Source organism: Alexandromys fortis, unplaced genomic scaffold (assembly GCF_014885135.2).
Source record: "Alexandromys fortis isolate MF-2015 unplaced genomic scaffold, M_Fortis_MF-2015_v1.1 scaffold_6, whole genome shotgun sequence".
Lineage (NCBI taxonomy): Eukaryota > Metazoa > Chordata > Mammalia > Rodentia > Cricetidae > Alexandromys > Alexandromys fortis.
The window spans coordinates 22,005,133-22,027,583 of record NW_026067902.1 but is presented as its reverse complement, the minus strand read 5'-3'; the positions used below and the strand labels follow the sequence as shown (position 1 = coordinate 22,027,583).

The following is a 22,451-nucleotide window of genomic DNA, read 5'->3' as shown; positions in this document are numbered from 1 at the left end:
TTCACACACCCCCAGTGTGGTTTAACCCTTTCCTCTAATCCTCATCTTCTCCCCATCCCTCAACCAGATCCTTATTGAGACTTTGATGTCAACTGTCTTTCTGTCTCTAGTTTTATTCTTTTAGGATAGGAATAGCTGTAGGGATTTTAGTGTACATTCTTCTCTTCCTCTAGATTAAAAAAAATGTTACTAAGTATAGGGATTTCTTGTTTTCCCAGAAGTACATTCAAGATCAAAGCTGAGGACTACAGTATGTCAAGAGAGCCACCCCCAGTATTCTACTATAGAAAGTGGTTCTGCACAGCTTACTGAGAGATTGCTTTAGAACACACCTTCCTACTGGCCACCACCTCCTCTCCCTGGATACTTTATGAAGAGAACTGAAGCGACAGCAAAGAGGCTAACCTACTAAAGAGACACCATTCCTTGAGCAGGAGGAGAACTTGTCACTGAAAATCAAAGGACAAGAGCTTTAAGTTGATCGATACATTTTTAAAAAGACTAAGAGGTCATGACCTGATGCAGGATGGGCAGTCCATTCTCCAGAGGACATTATTTAGCCAGCATATTGGGAAAGAAAGGATTTGGGAGAAGATGAGGGTAGGAGAGCCTACCCAGGAATAAGCTGAAAAGTATAAGCCTGCCAAACAGTGAAGCATTTGCTCTTGCTCCTCACTGAAAGAAAAATGGGCAAGAAGGTTGGAGATAGAGAAGCCTTCTTTTGTGGAAAGAAGGGAGGAAAAGATTTTTGAAACAACATAAGACTTTTATAATAATTGAAAGTCGCTAGAACTTTCTACACTCAACTCAGTACATGACTAAGATACCTGCTAATACTAGTATATAATTAGGTACTATGATACCTAACTGTATTGTAGTATACTGGTGGATAGTAACTGGAAGCCTATACTGAATTGAAACTCTTCAATAAATATTTAGTTTTATCTTTCACTACTTCTATATTTATTTAGGATGAAGATGAACATGTTGTTATTATTTGGTGTACAATCCCTTCCCCCCCTTGTCCAAATAATACTGTGATTATATGTTCAGAATATTTATGCCTCCTGAGACTCCCCATAGAGATACAATAAAACGAAAGAGAAACTTGAGGTTCCTGAAAGGCTACCCTACCCTACCTTTGCAGTGACAGAAATGACATACATCAGGGGCTTCTGTGTAGGATACCAGCTTAGAATCACGTTGAAGCATACTATTGTTCTACAATGCTCATGTTGTCAACCCATGCAAATGCTCAGGTTTTTCTTTTCATCTTTTCTTTATTTTGTATCCACAGATGATGAATTCTGACTAATTGGACATAGTGCTCGAAATTTCAGGTGTCCCCTAAATAAGTAAAATAGAATCCTCACAGAGCCACGGCAACATGATGCTTGAGTCAGATGGCTGGGACTTCTTAAAGCCCAAGCTGAAGTCTCCCGTGGCCAATGAGTAAGGGAAGTCTAGTTTGTGCTGAGCGATTCCTACCTCTCTACTTGCAAAGTCCTAAAGAACTGTAGAAGCCTGGAAGCGAGGTCGTGTACATTTTGAACAGATTTTAGTTTCTTGGGGATAAAAGATAGCTTCTAGTCCGAGATGTAAACAGATGAAACTTAATTGCATTCAAAGCTAGGTATTACCCATGGGGAACTCAAAAGCCATCCGAATTCCAGTGCTGTCTGGGAAATGAACCCGGAACTACACTGGGGTGCCATCGCTAGCCTAACTAGAGGTGAAACATAACTGCTAAGCCAATCCTGTGCACTTTCACCCCTAAGGGTCTGGGAAATAGGCACAAACAAAATAGTCAAGAGCTTAAAATTTAGCTGTGGGAAATTTATTGCAGCTAAATAGAGAAGGAAACAGCGGATCCCTGGGGAAGCAAGCGGGCTGTAATGCAGAATGCGATTTGGAGCTGCGGTAAAGCAATTCCCCAGTACTGTGTGCGCCACAGTCACTTCAAGGAGGGCCCCGGTACTCTCCACTCTGGCACCTGGGGAGCTCAGGGGTTCCCAGCACAAAGACCCATCAGTTGAAGGGAGAAGTGACAGAGGGTTCAGGGAGATGGGTCAGCTAATGGATGGGGGAATAAATTCTCCCAGAACACTCCATGTTCAGACCACTGGAAATGGAGTCACCCTTCAAATAATCGGCGTGCCTGTTTCTTTTTTTCCATTTTCAATTTATAATAACAATAACGACCTAGACATAGGACATTTCCTGGGCCTTAATGACTGTCTGAGGTTAATGGCCCTCAACTACACCTCAGGCCATCAACCCCTCCCAGCTGGTCATTAATCTCCAGGAAGTATCCTGTTCCAGGGTCATTACAGTTTCCGTATCAACTATACCTTAAATGCTTTATGGATTCTGCAGATACAGATCTCTTGCCAGTAGAAGCTGTAAAACCTGCTTAGAATTCCAAAATTATTTTGAGCTTGACCTCTCAAAAATGTTTGCTTCTCAACCAAAATTGGCCGAAGGAAATATGCAGCCTCGCTTTTCCTGAGTTATTTACATTTTTGGCAAGAGAGAGTTCAACTCAATGTTACAGTGAATATGCCAAAGATCAATTAATATTGGAGGGAATCAGCAGCTTTAAAGAGAAATTCCTGTTCTTCTGACGAGTATCACCACGCAGCCTTTGAGAAGGGGATGCTGTCTGTGAAAATATCTCCCTTTGATGATGTGCATGTGTAGATGGCAGGCATTACATTTAATGGACAGACTTTTCTAAATACATCTAATCCTAAAGCCTCTTTTTTTTTTACTTTTATCGGAAACATTCCAGTGTATACACAAATATCATAATAAGCATTTGTTTTGCTACAAAATATTCTATATAAGGAGGAACTGAAACAAAAGTGAAATACGACTGCCGGAAGGGGTAGCAGCCAAGTTTCCACCTCACAGGAAAAGGAAGGGTAGACTCTCAAGAAGCCTTGAGGATCTAGAGAGCTCAAGTATGGACAAAGGAGGGAGACCAGGTAAACACAGGAATTCCAACTATTGGCGATAGGCCCGTGCCCCCACTAAGCAGGAAAGCCATAGAACACGGCAGCTGGGCATTCTAAGCCTGTGCTGGTCAGTGTTTGTCAGCTTAACACCAGACACCTGGGAAGAAGGAACCTCAAAAGAGTAATTGCCTCCGGGGAGGGGGAGGGAAAGGGGAGGCAGCGGTGGGGAAGAGACAGAAATCTTAAATAAATAAATAAATAAATAATAAATAAATAAATAAATAAATAAATAAATAAAAAGAGTAATTGCCTCCATCAGATTGGCCTGTGGGCATGTCTGTGGACCATTTATTGATTCTAATTGACATAGGTGGTGCCATTTCTGGGCACCTGTACCTGAGCTGTGTATAAAAAGTTGTTGAGCAAGCCAGAATGCAGTGTTCCTCTGTATTTTCTACTTAAATTCTTGCCTCCAGGTTCCTACCTCGGCTTCCCTCAATGACAACAGACTGTGACCTGTAAGCCAAATACACTCTTTAATTACCAAATTGGTCTGAGTCGGTATTTTAGCATAGAAGTGAAAAGCAAACTAGGACCTTAGAAGTAGGTAGCTGAGCCCAGCACTGGGGAAGAACAGTGGAGGGATAGGGAAAGCATCAAAGATACATGAACGGAGATTCTGATAAGACCCTTGTCTAATGCAGAGTAATAACTGCATTCTCTGCTCATGGATCCAGATCCTCAAACTGAACAATGTCAGACACCTAGGGGGTTGGAGAGATGGCTCAGAGGTTAAGAGCACTGGCTGTTCCTTCAGAGGTCCTGAGTTCAATTCCCAGCAACCACATAGTGGCTCACAGCCATCAGTAATGAGATCTGGTGCCCTCTTCTGGCCTGCTGACATACATGGAAGGAATGTTGTATACATAATAAATAAATATATCTAAAAAATATATATATATATATAAAAAAGACACCTAGGGCACAGAATCAGAGCATGGGGAGACTGCTACAGTAAAAGCTCTAGGGGACCAGCCTCGACAAAAATACCACTTGTCAGGGTAGGGATGTGGGGATCAGAAATGTAAGTAAAGAGTACAAAGGTGTGAAAATAATAAAACAGAAACCATAGAATAGTACTGGGAGAGTGGTCCACTGAATACTGAAATCATCTGCATTTAATTTTCTATGCACTTTTATACCCCAACACAAAAGGGGGAAGAAGGCAACAAAAGACGTCTTTAACATGGTACAAAGGACAACTGGAACAGTTAATTGCTTCACCTCTTTGAGACATCAAGTCATTAGCATTCTGTTGTTTAGGCAGTGAAGCTACCCTAGATCAAGTATCCTGAAAGCAGCCACTCTCCAGGTAACCTCCTATTACAAAAGAAGGAGCAAAAGTATGCTTGCATATCCTGACCATCTATCTATCTGACAGGGCAGAGTGGATCTACCCATATGGACCATCTTAATGTCAAAAGAACCAAGTAACCACATCTTGATTCAGGAGCTATAGCTCTGAGGTTGTTAGCAAAATTGAGCATTTTCTAGCTCTATGACCTTCAGACAAGGTGGAAATAGGCTCACATTTTTGGGCCTCCACAAAAAGCTGGACGAATTGTACAGAAAAACTATTTTCCTCTATTTGTAAGACCACGACCAAGTTAACCCAGTTCCTAATGAGGGTCCCAGTAAAGTCTTGATATAGTTTATTATGTCTTATAAGGATTCATGTAGAAGTCTAGTCCCAGTGGAGTGGTGTTGGGAGAGTGTGAGAACCTTGAGGGGTGGAAGACATTATGCCATTGGGGTCACTGCCTTCAGCAAGAACCAATCCTGGTCTCGTAGAGTAAGTTCTTATGGTATGGGTTCTTAAAAAGTAAAGATACTTCAAGAACTTGGCCTCTTCTGAACTTAACAACTTTCTTGCCTTTTCTTTACAATGTAATGATGAAGTAAAAGGAAACTTAGACAAAAGGTGAAAAAACGGTGGTAATTATGGGTTTTCAGGCTCTGAAACTGTTACTTTCCTAAATAAACCTTTATAAAATATAAGTTTCCAGATTCAAGTATTTTATTATAACATCAGAAATATGGTTAAGACTCACTTCCTAGTTTTCACGGTGCCTCCTTCTTGCCACATTCTTACTTGAAAAAAAAATATCTCTACGTTTAAAAATAGTTAATATTGTCACTATTGAATTTGTTCAGAGGATTTTAAGAAAATTAAATATAGAGCTACGAAATGAGTTACATATGGTCAAGGGTGGTACAGGTGGCGATTGAGGTCGATAGAGTCTTAGCTTCCTGAGGAATCTCCATATTGATTTCCATAGTGGCTGTACAAGTTTGCATTAACACTAGTAACAAATAAGTGTTCCCATTTTCTTGCACCCTTGCCAGCATATGCTATCATTTGTTTTTTTAACCTTGGCCATTCTGATAAGTATAAGATGAAATCACAGAATAGCTTTAACTTGCATTTCTTTGATGGCTGAGGATGTCCAATATTTCTTTAAGTGTTTATTACCATTGGTGTTTCATCTTTTTAGAGCTCCCTGCTTAGTTCTCTACACCATTTTAAAACTGGGTTGTTTGTTTTCTTGATGTTCATTTTAAAAAAAAAATTAAAATATATTCTGGATACTATCACTCTATCAGATTTATAATTTGTTTAAATATTTTCCCAGTCTCGAAAAGATCTTCACCAACCCCACATCAGATGGAGGGCTGGTCTCCCAAATATACAAAGAACTCAAGAAATTGGTCACAAAAGAACAAATAATCCAGTAAAAAATGGGGTACAGACCTAAACAGAGAACTCTCAACAGAGGACTCTAAAATGGCTGAAAGCCACTTACGGAAATGCTCAAAATCCTTAGCCATCAGAGAAATGCAAATCAAAACAACTCTGAGATTCCATCTTACACCTGTAAGAATGGCCAAGATCAAAAACACTGATGACAACTTATGCTGGAGAGGTTGTGGGGAAAAGGGAACACTTCTGGTGGGAATGCAAGTTGGTACAGCCCCTTTGGATGCCAGTGTGGTGATTTCTCAGAAAGTTAGGAAACAACCTTCCTCAAGACCCAGTAATACCACTTTTGGGTATATATCCAAAGGATGCTCAATCATGCAACAAGGACATGTGCTCAATTATGTTCATAGCAGCATTTTTTGTCGTAGCTAGAACCTGGACACAGCCTAAATGCCCCTCAACTGAAGAATGGATAAGGAAAATGTGGTACATTTACACAATGGAGTACTACACAGCAGAAAAAAATAACCATATGTACTCACTCATATGTGGTTTTTAGACATAAAGCAAAAAAAAAAAAAAAAAAAAAAAGCCTACAATTCACAATCCCAGAGAACCTAGACAACAATGAGGACCCCAAGAGAGACATAGATGGATCTAATCTACATGGGAAGTAGAAAAAGACAAGATCTCCTGAGTAACTTGGAAGCATGGGACCATGGAAGAGGGTTGAAGGAGAGGGGAGAGGAAGAGAGGGAAGCAGATTTTCATTTTTGGTTTTTGAGGGTTTGTGTGTGTGTGGAAGGAAAAAAGAACAGGAACAGGAAGTGGGCGGCTAGGGAGGTGGGGAGGACCTGGGAGAAGAGGTAGGGGAAGGAAAACATAACCAAAATCTATTGTATAAAAAAAGTAAATCAATAAAAGTAGCAAAAAATTTCATGTTACTTTTGCATATTTGTTATCACTCAGGAAAGCAAGAGGAAATAAAACGTAAATTCTCCTTTGGGGAAATAGAATCTGTTCTGTGGATAGAAACAAAGTGTGTGGGTTCTCAGAGAGAATCACCCCTCTGAGTGTGAATGGTGTCTTTTTAAAGCACTTAATAGAAATTACCTGGCCTTGTCTTCTGGGCTATGTATGGGGGATGGTGTTTGAATAGATAAGAGGGGGCTCACTTTCTGCTTGTCAGGGAGGAAATTTTATCTCATCATCTGTCCTTCCTGAGACTGGTGTTTGAGGCGAGGTGCCAGGGGTCATTAGGAGTTAGACTACAATTGTTTGTAGGAGTCATTATAAGGCCAGGGGTCAGACTCCAAGCCTTGAGAGCTGATTGCGGGAGAGTGGGGAAATCTGCTTTTTATTTTTGAGCCCTTATTTATGTTGGCCTTTTAGTGTCTACAGTATACTTTTTTCCCTCACTATAATTTCAGGGATGTGGACAAGGTCAAAATTAGGACATCTACGAAAAAATGAAAAGAACTATATATCACTGGGTTAAGCGAGAAGTTAAAGCATTGCGCATTTTCTCTCATATAATGAATCTAGGGGAAATAGAAGGGGACCTTGAGAGAAAAGGAAGGTACTTGGGGAGTCAGAGTAACAAGGTCACGGATGTGATCAAAGATGTTATATCCATGTGTGAAAATGTCACAATAAAACTCATAATATTAGTATAATAACTATACTAATAATAAGTTTAATAATTTCCTTATGAGGCCACATCATCAGAACTTTACCTGAACATAAGCATCTCTCAAAGGCCCTACCTCTGAATTCCATCAAATTAGGGTCAGTTATTTAACAGATGAATTTGGTGACAGCTCAGGAGATGATCCAGTTGGTGAAGTGCTCACTGCACAAGTGACAGGAACAGGGTGTGGTGATGGTGCATACACGTAATCATAGCACTTGGGAGGATAGGCAGGGAGATAAGAGGTTCACAGCCAACACGGGCTATATAGCAAGACATACAACTACCTGTAACTTCTGCTCCAGGGGATCTAATAACCTCTTCTGGTTTTAATGGGTACCTGCACTAATGTGGACACACATGCACACACGCGCTTGCACACACACAATTTTTAAAACAATAAAATAAAAATTTAAACTTAAGTATATAGCATAAAATGAAAATAAATTTTATTTAAGTAAAAACAATACTTGTGTTAAAGGCAAACCTTAAGTTCATAATTATCCTAGAAGAGTATGAATCTAGCAACCACTCTGGGGATGACAACTGACTGATGTGTGGCCATCAGGGTCCTAAGAGTGGGAAAGGGAAAAAAAGGCCATCTGAGAAGCACCACGAGCTTGGGGTCAAGAGTTTGGGTTTCTTTTAGGAAGTGCTTACACTGGGCCAAGAGACACTTTCAAGCACAAAGTAGATAATCAGGAAGTAAATCAAATTGAGCCAAGACTAGTGAGACTATATATATGCATTTTTATCTGCTTCCCTCCCTTCTTTCCCAGTCCCCTTCTACAATCTCTCATGGTCCTCATGCTCCCAATTTACTCAGCAGATCCTGTCTTTTTCTACTTCCCATGTACATTAGGTCCATGTATGTCTCTCTAATTTCCATATTATTATCTAAGTTCTCTGGGATTATGAATTCTAGGCTGGTTTTCTTTGCTTTATGTCTAAAAGCAACTTAATGAGTGAGTACATATATTTGTCTTTCTGGGTCTAGGATACCTCACTCAATATGATGGTTTCTAGATCCATCCATCTTCCTGCAATGTTCAAGATGTCGTTATTTTTTTCTGCTGTGTAGTACTCCATTGTGTAAATGCACCACATTCTCCTTATCTGTTCTTTGGTCGAAGGACATTTAGGTTGTTTCCAGGTTCTGGCTATAACAAATAATGCTTATATAAATATAGTTGAACACATGTACTTGTGGTACGATTAAACATCCTTTGGGTATACACCCAAAAGTGGTATTGCTGGGTTTTGAGTAAAGTTGTTTCCCAATTTTCTGAGAAATTGCCACACTGACGTTCAAACGGGTTGTACCAGCTTGCATTCCACCATCAGTGTAGAAATGTTCCCTTTTCCCCACAACCTCTCCAGCATAAGTTGTCATCAGTGTTTTTGATCTTGGCCATTCTTACAGGTGTAAAATGGAATCTCAGATTGTTTTGATTTGCATTTCTCTGATGGCTAAGGATGTTGAGCATTTCCTTAAGTGTCTTTCCGCCATGTTGGATTCCTCTGTTAACAGTTCTCTATTTAGATCTGTACTCCATTTTTGTTGTTGTTGTTGTTGTTGGATTATTTGGTTTTGGATGAGCAATTTCTTGAGTTCTTTGTGTATTTTGGATATCAGCCCTCTTGTCCAATGGGGGGTTGGTGAAGGTATATTCCTATTCTGTAGGCTGCTTGTTGACCATGTCATGTCCTTTACTTTACAGAAGCTTTTTTAGTTTCAGGAGGTCCCATTTATTAATTGTTTCTCTCAGTGTCTGTGCTACTGGGGTTATAATTAGGGAGTGGTTCCCTGTGCCAATGTGTTCAAGTGTACTTCCCACTTTCTCTTCTATGAGGTTCAGTGTGGTTGGGTTTATATTGAGGTCTTTAATCTATTTAGACTTGAGTTTTGTGCATGGTGATAGAAATGGATCTATTTTTATTCTTCTACATGTTGATATATTGTTATGCCAGCACCATTTGTTAAATATGCATTCTTTTTATCCATTTTATATTTTTTGCTTCTTTGTCAGAAATCAGGTGTTCATAGGTGTGTGGATTGATATCCGGGTCTTCTATCTGGTTCAATTGGTCCTCCTTTCTGTTCTTAGGCCAATAACAGGCTATTTTCAGTACTGTATCTCTGTAGTAGAGTTTGAAGTCATGGATTGTGATGCCTCCAGAAGTTCCTTTATTGTACAGGATTGTTTTGGCTACCCTGGGTTTTTTGCTTTTCCATATGAAGTTGAATACGGTTCTTTTGAGATCTGTGAAGAATTTTGTTGGGATTTTGGTGGGCATTGCATTTAACCTGTAGATTAGTTTTTGTAAGATTGCCATTTTTATCATGTTAATTCTACCTATCCAAGAGCATGGGAGATCTTTCCATTTTCTTGTGCTTTCTTCAAAGATTTAAAGTTCTTCTCATACAGGTCTTTTGCTTGTTTCGTTAGAGTTACTCCAAGATATTTTATGCTGTTTGTGGCTATTGTGAAGGGTGATGTTCCTCTGATTTCTTTCTCAGCCCATTTATCATCTGTGTAAAGGAGGGATACTGATTTTTTTGAGTTAATTTTGTATTCTGCTACATTACTGAAAGTGTTTATGAGTTGTAGAAGTTCCTTGGTAGAATTTTTGGAGTTGCTTATGTAAACTATCATATCATCAGCAAATAGTGGGAGTTTGACTTCTTCTTTTCCAGTTTGTATCTCCTTGATCTCCTTTTGTTGTCTTACTGCTCTACCTAGGACCTCAAGAACTATATTGAATAGATATGGAGAGAGTGGACAACCTTGTCTTATTCCTGATTTCAGTGAGGATCGCTGGGAGTTTCTCTCCATTTAGTTTGATGTTGGCTGTTGTCTTGCTGTATGTTGTTTTTATTACGTTTAGGTATATTCCTTGTATCTCTGCTTTCTTCAAGCCCTTTATCATGAAGGGATATTGTATTTTTTGAAGGCTTTTTCAGCATCTAATGGGATGATCATGTGGTTTTTATTTTTCAGTTTGTTTATATGGTGAACTACATTGACAGATTTTTGTATGTTGAACCATCTCTGGGATGAAGCTGACTTGGTCATGGCGGATGATTTTTCTGATGTATTCTTGGATTCGATTTGCCAGTATTTCATTGAGTATTTTTGCATCAATGTTCATGAGTGAAATTGGTCTGTAATTCTCTTTCTTAGTAATGTCTTAATGTGGTTTGGGTAACAGGGTAATTGTAGTCTCATAAAAAAATGTTTGGCAATATTCCTTCTGTTTCTATTATGTGGAATAATTTGAGGAGTATTGGTATTATTTCTTCTTTGAAAATCTTGTAGAATTCTGAGCTGAAACCATCTGGTCCCGGGCTTCTTTTGGTTGGGAGACTTTTGATGACTGTTTCTATTTCTTTAGCAATTATCTGGTCTTGATTTAATTTTGGTAAGTGATATTTATCCAGAAAGTTGTCCGTTTTCTTTAAGTTTTCCAATTTTGTAGAATACAGGTTTTTGAAGTATGATCTGATGATTCTTTGGATTTTCTTCACATCTGTTGTTATGTTGCCCTTTTCATTTCTGATTTTGTTAATTTGGATATTCTCTCCCTGCCTTTTGGTTAGTTTGAATAAAGGCTTGTCTATTTTGCTGATGTTCTTGAAGAACCAACTCTTCGTAGTGAGACAATCCCTTCATAGTTCTACTGTTAGCCACCGCTCCTTATTTACTTTACTTTCTACTGCTTTCATAAACTCACGGTCCAAAGCACCTGAAAGGAAAGGGCTACTTTATCTTACAGCTCACAGTCCATCACCAAGGAAAGCCAGGGCAGGAACCTGGAGGCAGGAACTGGATACTGCTTAGTGGCTTGTTCTTCATGGTGTATTCAGCTTGCTTTCTTAGACCTCACAGGACTACCTGTACAAAAGGTGGCACCACTCATAGTGGGCTGGACTTTCCCACATCAATCATTAGTCAAGAAAATGACCATTTCCTCTTCTCAGACTACTCTAGCTGTGTCAATTGACAAAAAACTAAAGCACATCAACATTTACTGCATAGGCAGGGCTCTCTAGACAAACAGAACCAACAATGTGTGTGTGTGTGTGTGTGTGTGTGTGTGTGTGTGTGTGTGTGTGTGTACTAAAATGGTTTATACCTGTAGGTGTTGGGCAGTCCAACAATGGTTGTCTGAATACAGGAGAGTCTGAAAACCTAGTAGGTACTTAGCCCATGAGGCTGGATGCCTTAACTATCACAATCTGGTCCTAAAGGCCTGAAAGACTCCTAAAGAATAGCTGGGCTTCAGTCCATACTGAACATCTGAAGAATCTGGCATCCAGTGCTAATGGAAGGTGGCAACAGTAATGGGGCCAGACACGAAGCAAGGCTCTTCCTCAGACCACTTCATATCTAAGCCACTACCTGTCAGAAGGTGCTACCAATCTAGGGAACATTTTTTCCTCTTAGTTAACCCTTCCTGGAAACATCCTCATAGACCCATCCAGAGGCCTGCCTCTTAAATGATTTCAGACCTTGTCCAGTTGACAGTCAAGAACCACCACAAGTCCACATATCTTCTTGTGCAATGTTGAATTTATACATGAAGACAGTCACAAAGTCGTAAATCCACCTAATAGAACATCCTACATCCAACTATCCCACAACCCCATAGGCTTCCCCTCCCACACATCATGGGATGGAAGTACCAGTGGAATGGTAACGGGTTAATTTAAAATATAAGATCTAGCGGGGAGGACTTTGGACTTTCCACAGGGCAAGGAACCCTGACTGCCCCTCAGACTGGAGAGGGAGGGGGAGAGGAGTGGGGGGGAGGGGGAGAGGAGAGGGAGGAGGGGGGAAAAGGGAGACGGGGAGGGAAATGGGAGGCGGGGAGGAGGCAGAAATCTTTTTTTTTTCAATAAAAAAATTATATTAAAAAAAAAAGATCTAGCTAAGAATATGCCAAGCCATTGGCCAAACAGTGTTGTAATTAATATAGTTTTTGTGAGATTATTCAGGTCTGGGCAGCCAGAAAATGAAAGCACAGTCTCAGTCTACAAACACTGAAAGAAAACAATGACAACCTGGATTCAACACATGTTGTATTAGGAGCGGCGGGGCTGTATCCCCAGCACCCCGGCCTCCTGCTAGCTTATGCCCCGAAATAATTACACAGAAACTGTATTCTTTTAAACACTGTCTGGCTGTTAGTTCCAGCCTCTTATTGGCTAGCTCTTACATATTAATCTAACCCATTTCTAATAATCTGTGTAGCCCATGAGTTGTGGCCTACCAGGAAAGATCTTAACCTGCGTCTATTTGGAGTGGGAGAATCATGGCGACTCCTGACTCAGCTTTCTTTCTCCCAGCATTCTGTTCTGTTTACTCCACCCACCTACAGGTTGGCCTATCAAATGGGCCTAGGCAGTTTCTTTATTATAATTAACCAATGACCTTCCTCCATCAAACACACATTTGAGAAAATATCACCCAGGTCCTAGAGGGCAAGGTGCTAGGCCATGATATCATTCAGGTAAGAACTTCCTACTTTCCTTCCCTCCTTTATATACCTAAGGAGTTGTATAAAATCATAGCCAGTGCTTATGGAGGAGTCAACAAGCTTCATATGTCAGCAGAATAGTTTTGGTCAACTTCAAACCAGCCAAAGTCATCTGAGAAGAAGGAACCTCAATATAGAAAATGTCCCATCAATTGGCCAGTAGGTCAGTCTCCTAAGCATTTGCTTGATTAACATTTATATGAGAGGGCCATCCCACTGTAGGCAGGGCCATCCCTGTCCAGGTGGTCCTAGAATGCATAAGAAAACAAACTGAACAAACCACGAGAAGCAAGCCAGTTATCAGTGTTCCTCCATGGTCTCCACTTGGGTTCATGCCTCCAGCTTCCAGCCTTGAGCTCCTGCCCTGGCTTCCTCTGGTGACAGACTGGAACATGCAAGTCAAACAAATTCTTTCCTCCCCAGCTTCCTTCCCATCCTGGCCATGGTATTTTATCACAGCAATAGACACCTAACGAAGATACATGGAAAGAGTTTCAGCAAAGCAAAGTTTCCCCAGACTCAGCCTTTCCCCCAGCAGGCCTGATTGCTAGGATCCAGAAGCCTCAAGCATAGCAAGCTCGATGTGTCGAGTATTTATGACTGAACCAGAGCGTTGTCTTGTCACTAGAGATCAGCAGAAAAGGTCATGGGATTTCATATTCCCACTCGGAGCAAAAAACTATTCCCAGTGAAAACAAACTTTAATGGGCAGTAGGAGAGCACGTAATCTAAGTATTGATGTGGGTTCGAATAAAAGGACCCCACACACTCATTATTGGAGAAGTGGCCTTGTTGGAGTAGGTGTGACCTTGTTGGAAGAAGTGTATCACAGAGGATGGGCTTTGAGATTTCAGGAGCTCAAGCCAACCCAGTGTCTCGCTTTCTTTCTGCTGCCTGACAGTCCACATGTCAAAGTCTCATCTTCTTCTCCAGGGCCATGTCTGCCTGCATGCAGCTGACCTTCCCACCATGACAATGATGAACAAGACCTCTGAACCTGTAAGCCAACCCCAGTTAAATAGTTTTCTTTGTAAGAGTTGCTATGGCGATGCTGTCTATTCACAGCAATAAAAAAAAAAAAAACTAAGTTGTTTTTTATTAACAACTAAGACAGTTGATGCTTGCTCAAGACAATGATTGTATAATTCAGTCAGACTGGAGAAGCTGAGGACAACAGCTCTCACTGAACGTCTTGTAGACATTGTGCCCATGGAACATTCATTACTGCCTTTGTAAACCAACCAAAAAGTTAAAATATTTCCCATACACAATCTCTAGAAGGAAAAAATGCATGACAGAACTTGAACTGCATATGCTTTGGGCAAGCCCAGCGTGTCCAGAGCAGTAACTGAGGAGTGTTTGTGGGGTGAGAACGCTACGCTACTAGTTTCTTTCAAGAAGTGCATTGCTGACGTTGAACTTGCCTGTCCTGCTATTTTCTTAGTCCACAGTTCCCACCTTTATAAGAGTAAGGAAGATCTGCCGTGTGAATATAAAACCAAAGACTCGGTACCTCTCATAGAGCTTTCCTATCTGAGACCTGCCCCAGGAGCTAGACTGTCCCTGGAAAGAGTGGGCCCTGAGTTGCTGACCCTCCGAACAATCACGACAACTTTGTAAAGAGCAATATCTGAATGACCCTTCAGACTTCAGAGAACAGCAATAGCTGTGTGACAGGAAGATGTTGGCTCCAAATGACAGAAAAGAGAGTTAGCTGTTCTCAGGGCCCTGCAGTTTCTGAGGAAGAAATAGATAAGATTGGGTTTAAAAGGGGAAAGAGAGAGAGAGAGAGAGAGAGAGAGAGAGAGAGAGAGAGAGAGAGAGAGAGAGAATTACATTTAAGGATGTAGCTAGGGACCTCACCCAGAAAGAATGGCAGAAAATGGCACTTGCTGAGAGGAACCAAAATGTGAAGCTGAAGAACCATAGCAATCTCCTCACAGTAGATTGACAGGTCACCAAACAGATGGAATCTTCTAATGGGACAAGGAAGAGGCCTGCAAAAAAAGTAAACACTACAGCTGAAGACAGTGGCTGGCTTCTCTCTGCATGTGAAGCGTTGACTTCTCCACAAGCGGCTGGGTAGGATTCCAGATAGCTACAGGACAGAAGAGAGAAGAACTTGAAAGCTCTACTTGGCTGATATTGGGAACCAGTACCCTCATCCCTGGGGTCCGGGTGGTTGAGATATACTACATAGTTGGCACATTCTTGATAGACACTTGTCTATAGTTTTTCCATTCTAGGTAACACCCAGAAGAGAGGGCAGCTTGCTTGGTGTATCAGATCGCTTTGCTCATTTGATGGAAGGTGGGAGAAGGGGAGATTTTGCTCTTTTTCTTTACAGATTCTGATTTTATGAAACAATGTTTCGATTTTGATCAATCAAACCTCAATTTTTCCAACTTGGACACCCCTTTTGTTTCCTTTAACGTCATATGATACTGGACCCATTCGTCTGTATCTTATCCTTAAATGAGAGCATTTTCTCCTAGACCCCGCCCCCATCCTTACCAACTATGCCTGACCCTCCTGACACTTTATAAACAAGTTCCTATGTAGGCCTGGTTGGTCCTTCCCCTCTGCCTAGGTCAGGGTGCTTTTAGAACACTATTCCACATACGTCAGTCATTGAAATACCACGCTCATGGTGCTCGGGACCCTCTCATTCCCTGAAAATAATTACCAGCATAAGACTTTTCTATAAGACAAATATCATTTATACCAAAGAATTGCCCTGGTGAGCTGGAGAGATGACTCAGAGGTTAAGAGCACTGACTGCTCTTCCAGAGGTCCTGAGTTCAATTCCCAGCAACCATCTGTAATGAGATCTGGTGCCTTCATCTGGCCAGCAAGCATGCAGACAGACAGAACACTGTATATATAATTAATAAATAAATAAATATTTTTTTTAAAAAAAAGAATTGTCCTAAGCAACATCTTTACATTTGACATAGTGCTTGTAGTTTTACTATGTATTTAACTGTAACTAGTGTTTATTATGTGTATGCATGTATGTCTACAGGAGGTTATATTCGTGTCCAGGAATGCAGATGTTTGCAGAGACCAAAGGAGAATGTCTGGTTCCCAGGAACTGGAGGTGCAGGCAGTGGTGAGCCACCTGACCTGGGTGCTGGGAACCTAACTTAGATCCTCTGTAACAGCATGAAGCACTCTTTTTTGTTTTATTTTATTTTATTTTGTCTTGAGACAGGATTTCTTTGTGTATCCCTGGCTGTCCTAGAACTCACTCTGTAGACCAGGCTGGCCTCAAACTCACAGAGCTCTGCCTGCCTCTGCCTCCTGAGTGTTGGCACTAAAGGCGTGCAGTCTTAACCATGGGACCATAGCTCCAACCCAATTACTGCTATTAAAATTTGTTTTAAAGTTAACAACAGTTTGTGGGCTTGTGGTGGTTTGAATAAGAATGGCCCCCATAGGCTCATAGATCTGAGTGCTTGGTCACCAGGGAGTGACACTCTTAGGAGGTGTGATCTTAATAGAATAGGTGTGGCCTCATTGGAGAAGATGTGTCATTTGGGAGTGGGCTTCGAGGTTTCAAATGCTCAAGCCAGGCCCAGTGTCTCGTTTTCTTCCTGCTGCCTGCAGATCCAGACGTAGAACTCTCAGCTGCCTCTCCAGTACCATGCCTGTCTGCTTGCCTTCCATGCTTCCTGCCATGATGATAATCGACTAAACCTCCAAAAATGTAAGCAAGGCCCAATTAAATGTTTCCCTCCATGAGTATATAATAAATTCCAGAGGACCTGGGTTTGAGTCCCAGCATCCACTATCTATAACTTCAGTTTCAGGGGACCCAATGCCTTCTTCTGGCCTCTGAGGGAACCAGGCATGCATGTGATATACAAACAAACCTGCAGGCAAAGCCCCAACACATATAATATTTTTAAATGAACATTTTTAAATCTTTAAATTAACAGTTTTCTTTCTTTTTCCAATTTAAAATCATGTTAGACTATCACTTTTCTTGTGACACACCTACTAATGCTCTATAAGAAATGACAGTAAATTTTGCCCCTCCCAGGTGTATTTGTGCCTTCAAAGCCACTGTTCCCCTCTGCTTATAATATCTTTCCATTATTTGGTAAACTTGTTTCTTTACGTTAGGATTCAAGTCAACAAGAAGTTACTGCCCTGCTGAAGCTCACTTAAGGCACCAAAATTACAGGCTGTTCAGCTGCATCCCAAAGTGCTTTCTATCTCCCTCCACCAGAAAGTCTCCCACATCGCAGGCGAGAGTATGCCCATGTTTGCCTCTCTGATAATGCTTAATACTGTAATCATCTTGGGTCACCCATTATCTGGATCACAACATACTTATGTGTTCAGTGTTTTTATTAGTGAAATGAATAATGATAGAACATGTAGCCTCAGCTAATGACAAGCCACTTGAGAACATAAACATCCAAGACATAATGTTACTTTAATTAAACAAGAGATACACCAAACTCTCAGTGTTTAGAAAACTTCTCTGTCCACTGGGACTAACAAAAAAAAACTTAAACAACAGTGTTTTCACAAGTGACAGAAAACATTGAGTTATATGACTTTGGAAAAGAGCATGAAGTCACATCAGGGTTTGTGTGAACTTTATGAGTTCACATTCAGAGAACTCTGGTCACTCTGTTTAGGATCCTCATAATTAATGTTCACTCTCTGACTGCAAATATGGGAAATAAAGCTGTAGACACAAAGGTGAAATAAACAAAGAGACTAAGGAAATGTCCAAGTACTTGCTACACAAACGTGAGAACCAGAGTTCAGATCCCAGCACCCACGTAAATGCTGGGTGGGAGGGGCAGCACACCTGTGATTCCAGAGCTCAGAAGATGGACGTAGGAGATCCTCAGAGCAAGCTGGCTAGCTTGGGGGTCATCTGAGAAACCTTGCCTCAATGGATAACATGGAGAACAACAGGGGAAACCTCTAGTCTCACATGTACACACAGATGTATGTGCATTTGAACACATGAGCGTTCACACACATTTAAACAAGCATATGTATATACCCCATGCAGAGATAGATGAAAATAAATAAACAAATCTGGCTAAAATGCCTACCAAGCATGGGTTTATCTCAGAAGAAAATTCGCACATTGAAAACAAAAGTACATCGCCAAATATGAAGGGTGCATCGAATGGCATCCATGATATCATATCTGCATCAAAACTATGGGAATTCCCTGGTTCATGGTACAGTTGAAGAAATCCCTTTTCCTCTTCCACATGTTCAGAGTCACAGAAAAATCAACTAGAACTCATTGAGCATGTCATATATGGTAGAGATTTTAAAAGCTTCTCTAACCCAATGAGAGTCAATCTTTCTTGCTTTCCTCTTCTTTATAATCTAATTATACATATTCAAAATAGTTTAAAGATAATTTTATGGTTGTCATTTGGTTATACTGGAGAAAACCCAGTGATTCTATGAACGTGTTCCTTGAGGGAAGGGGATGTGTGTGTGTGTCCAGAACTAAACCCAGGAGCCTCACAGAAGCTCGGCATCTATTTCCTCATTAAGCTGTAGCCATAGCCCCTTTGATATGACTTTGTGAGAAAGGAGACGAGACAAGAATGCTCACAAGCTCTGCCACAAAATAGCATCCCTTGAGTGCCTGGGTGTGCTGGTCACGGAGAGCAGGAAGGTGATGTTTAGGTACTCTTACAGATGGAGCTATATCCTCCCCAATATTTCTGTTGAAATTCTAGCTTCAGTTCTTCAGAATAGGACTGTGCTTGGTGAAAGAGCCATAGGCAAAGGACAAAGAGTAAATGTCATTGGAGTGCTCATATGTATGATACAAATATCTCATTTTACATATATTATACATATTTGAATCATATATATATATATATATATTCCTCCCCAAGGCTCAGAGATCATCACTAAACGGGGAGCTGAAAGATTACAAAAGCCAGATATCGGGGTGACAGGATCGAAACTGTCTTCCGTACATGACGGCACTACTGAACTCGCGAATTCATGATATCTGTACCAAGATTTGCACAAGATCAAGACAGTCGGCATTCTAGCACAGACTGAGGAGGAGCTGCCACCCCTAACTCAGGAGCTATGGACAACGGATGGCTTCCTAGTTTTCTTTAGGGATATGCCTCCTGGTATGTTGAACGCAGCTCAGTAGATGGCCCTACATCTAGGAGTATATAAGCAGCAAAAATGGAGTTGATGAGTTGTTGGGTTCTTTTTTAAAGATACAGAGTTGAGGAGTAGAGGAATGGGGATAGATCTAGAAGGGATTAAGCAACAGACTTGATTAAAATAAATTATATGAGAAACTGGAGAGATACCTCAGGGATCAAGAGCACCCGTTGCTCTCGCAGTAGATCTGGGTTTGGTTCCCAGAACCCACGGATCAGCTTGCAATCATCTGTAACTTCCGTTTCAGGGAATCTGACTCCCTCTTCTGGCCGTCACAGTTACAGACACACACATGGTGTGTGCAGACATACATGTGGACAAAATACCTGCACATGACTAAGTCTAAAGTTAACCATAATTTAAAAACAAGTTCTATGAGATTATTGAATAATTAATGACACATTTTGAAAAACAGAGTTATTGCTATGAGGTAACATCCATGATAAACCTTTTTAGTTGTTTACTGTTGCTATAATAGCAATGGCTCAGTAAATTTCATTTTAAAAGAAATGTATAGCTCTTTTGTCAGCTGAAACTCAATGTATTGGATGTTAAACTGGATTGCACTGAAATTTGACTTGTATATAATTAAAAGGGGAAAAACAGTCTGGATCAAATGAGAGTGTTATCCTCCCCCATACACATGTGTGTATGTATATATAGAGAATTGTGTGTGTGTGTGTGTATACAGAGAGAGAGTCTATCTCTATCAATCACTGTCTCTTTTCAGTAGTTCAAATATATGCTTTTCTGAGTACTAGAAATGTATTCTGAAGGGAAATTCAAAGAGGTTTTATAAATAAACCTAGAATCTATGTGATAATTGTAACTACAAATACAAAAACACCCAAGGGTTACAATGTATTTGAGGAACCGGTTTCTAAAATGATGCCCTCGCCCCTCCCCCAGCAATGAGCTTCCAAGCCAGCCTTACTCATAAGAGCATCCAGCACGCAAGTAGCGACCTTCAAAGAAAGGACAAGCAAGGCGAGCAGACAAAGTAGCTTTACCATTCCCCGCCGGCCTCACCAGGCAGCTGGAGGCGCCCCGCAGCTTCCACCGAGGGCCCAGGTGCGCGTACCTGGCCAGCCCCCACAGCAAGCGGGCAGAGGCCCAGCAAATCCAGCGGGGGCTCCAGCCTGCAATCAGGGCAAGCGTTTCCCAACAGTTACTCACAAAGGCAGAGGCAGTTCTGACAGCAGGGAGTAGCCGAGAAATGAATCTCGGCCGTTCTTCCCACTGGAGAGGGAGGGCATAGAAACTTGACCACGGAGAACAGCTGCTCCGAACGAACGCTGCGCTGGGTGTTAATCAAGCCATCTGTGATCTGCAGGAAGAGGCTTGGATCAAACACCTTAACTTGCCCCCAAGGCCCTGTTTCCACCTTGATTTAACGATTCTCATTGGTAGCAATCTGCTGTCCTCTCCCGTGCAGGGTCCCAAGCGCGGGTCCTGCGGCTCCATCAACTAGCTGAAGTAGCCCCTCAAGGAGAAAGGCTCCCCTGGCAGGAGACACGGCTTTATTTTTATCCCAGTTAAAGTCCCTGTCCACTCCATTACCAGCTGCAATAACCTTGGTCCCGGGCATCTCCTGGTGAAGCTACAGCCAGCTGGGGTTAATGAACTCTCGCGACCATCAATTCCTGGGAGAGGCCATTGGCCTGAACTGTTACCTAATTACTCTTCTGTGTACAGCTTCATAAAGCAACGAGAAGCCTTCTTTCGGGAGATGGTAATGGGGGTCCTCAGAGGCTATTAATTTTACAAATAGTTTTGCTAGAAACTTCAGTATGTTAAGAAGTCGGCCTGGTTCACAAATCACCTCAAGGTGGTCTCCTCCGAGGAGAGACCTGAAACCTGACAGGTTTCTGTGGCTGTCACCCTGGAAGTTATCAGCTGTGGCTGTGCCTAAGTCCTGAGACCCCCAAGAAGACCACCACGGAGCCACACTCTTGTGAATGCAAAAGCAAGGTCTCGTTTATTATATATTGGCTAACACAGGTCCTCTTCCTCACAGTCTGACGTGGCAGATGGAGGGAGGAGGACCCCTGTCTACTATGGTAAGGGATTTTTAAAGACAAAAGCCACAAAGCAGTCAGTCCCAAGATTACAGTTTCAAAGTATAAAGTTGCTTGTCTGTATCACAATTGGCCAAAGGTTAGGTAAAGTTTAGCTGTTATTCTCTGATAGGCTGTCCTTGCCTAAGGGGGTTTGTTCTCTCCCATAGTAACTGTCCCCTGGTCACTTCCTCGGGACATCTGCTGGCCCTTTGCTAACCACAGGGTCTGTCTGGAAACTTATCTGATTGGTCCATTGTTACTCAATCGACAAGGGAAGTTAGGTGGTCAACATCTTTTGTGTAACCACAGGTGGGGATATGGGTGGCGGTCAGGAGTTTTGTGTATCTAGGGATTTTCCATTAACTAATACTTCCCCTCACGGCTCCTGGCTTTTCTCAGTGGTTGGGGTGAAGTTCGAAGTCCCAAAGGATCCCAGAACAAAAATGGAATCTTTTTCGGCCTCAGTTTGTCTGGTCTCACCCAGTAAGAACTGACGTGCACGCGCATGCACACATGCACACACACGCACACACATACACACATGTGTTCTGGTATAGAGAATGAGTATTTTTTTATTTTCTGTGAATGATTTTTCTTTTAAAGCTTGCAAAAGAAGACATTGTGGGGCTAATCCAAGACAATCACAGCCATTGTCAACGAATGTTAAAATCTCTTGTAATTTCTGTTTTATGGCTGGGGCTCTTAATCTCTGAAACTCTCACAGTAGCAAGCCTGCATGGACCAATGAGCCTCTGCAGGCAAAACTGGGCCTTGGTGTCCCTTGCTGGTATTGCTAGACCTACTGGACTCTGCAGTTACCTCAGCACACCCCAGGTTCTCCTCCTATCCATCAAACCTCTTCACACACCAACACACTGCTTTCAAACATGAGGAGACTCCATGGCTCTCTCTGCACCACCCACTTTAAAACTGTGGTATTCTCCCTTTGCCACACACTGGATGCCTTCCCTCATCCCCTTCACCTGCTCATGTTTTCCCTGTGGGGGCTTGTGGGGGGCCAGCCATGATAATCTAAGTCTGGGCAGGTCATCCAAAGGAAGTTCTTTCCTTCCAACCAGTATCACCTGGGACTCCGGCCATCAATAAATTTTAATAAGAGGCCTGAGTCTCCGTAGTTTACTCTGAAGCAATACCTGGTAGCAGGAAAACACCACAAGCTGAGATTACCCGACTCCCACCCAAGAGCAGACCATCCAAAGGAAATGCCTGACATTCCAACCACTGTAGATAGGATCACCTGC

The 22,451-nt window shown here is 41.7% G+C and overlaps 1 long non-coding RNA gene across 4 annotated transcripts in view; it reads right to left on the bottom strand.

Annotated features, from left to right (window-relative positions):
* The window catches only part of LOC126496429 (uncharacterized), an 82,009-nt gene extending 61,326 nt beyond the window's left edge, over positions 1–20,683 (bottom strand). For all 4 annotated transcript variants that reach the window (XR_007590357.1, XR_007590356.1, XR_007590354.1 and 1 more), the window contains exons 1-2: positions 20,306–20,683; positions 14,813–14,946 (exon numbers count right to left, since the gene is read on the bottom strand). This is a non-coding gene — a long non-coding RNA (uncharacterized lncRNA). The remainder of the gene's footprint in view (positions 1–14,812; positions 14,947–20,305) is intronic.
* Positions 20,684–22,451: the final 1,768 nt, after the last annotated feature.